Source organism: Theobroma umbraticum, unplaced genomic scaffold (assembly GCF_002168275.2).
Source record: "Theobroma umbraticum cultivar Fairchild unplaced genomic scaffold, ASM216827v3 scaffold_459.0, whole genome shotgun sequence".
Taxonomy (NCBI): Eukaryota; Viridiplantae; Streptophyta; class Magnoliopsida; order Malvales; family Malvaceae; genus Theobroma; species Theobroma umbraticum.
In genome coordinates this window covers 433,458-434,044 of record NW_018397286.1, presented here as the reverse complement: position 1 = coordinate 434,044, position 587 = coordinate 433,458, and positions in this window count along the sequence as shown.

Genomic DNA, 587 nt, shown 5'->3' with positions numbered 1-587 from the left:
AATTAAAATACTATCCTTAATTTTAAGAATTTCTTTTAAAGTAAGAAACAATTTCCTATTCTTTACGAATCCCCCAAAAGTAAAATTCTATCCATAATTTTAAGAATTGCTTTTAAATGTAGGAAATAATTTTTTTTTATGAATGATTCAAAATTAAAATAGAAGGCATTTAAACGCTCTTAAAACTATATAAATCATAAGTCAAACTCATGAAATAGTAGCTAAAAATTTTCTACTAGTGTGTTTAACAATTAAACACAAAATTCATGGAGAATTAAGCCACCAAAACTGATCATAACTACCCAAAATTTTTTGCATTGAATCTTTGTTCTTTTGGAACTTAAAAACATGATTTTTATGAATCTTTTTCATACTAAATTAAGTTTAGTTGAAACATACAATAATTTAATTTGATAAAACTAAATTTTAACAATTACAAACTGCTCAGAATACTTACCCAATGTTAGTAAAAAATAATCGACACATTACTCTCCAAAACACCTCAAAACTATTCGGTTTTAACTTAGCTTTGCAAGCCTTTTAATCCAATTATTATTTTTTTAACTAAACATGATTTTAAACCTTTT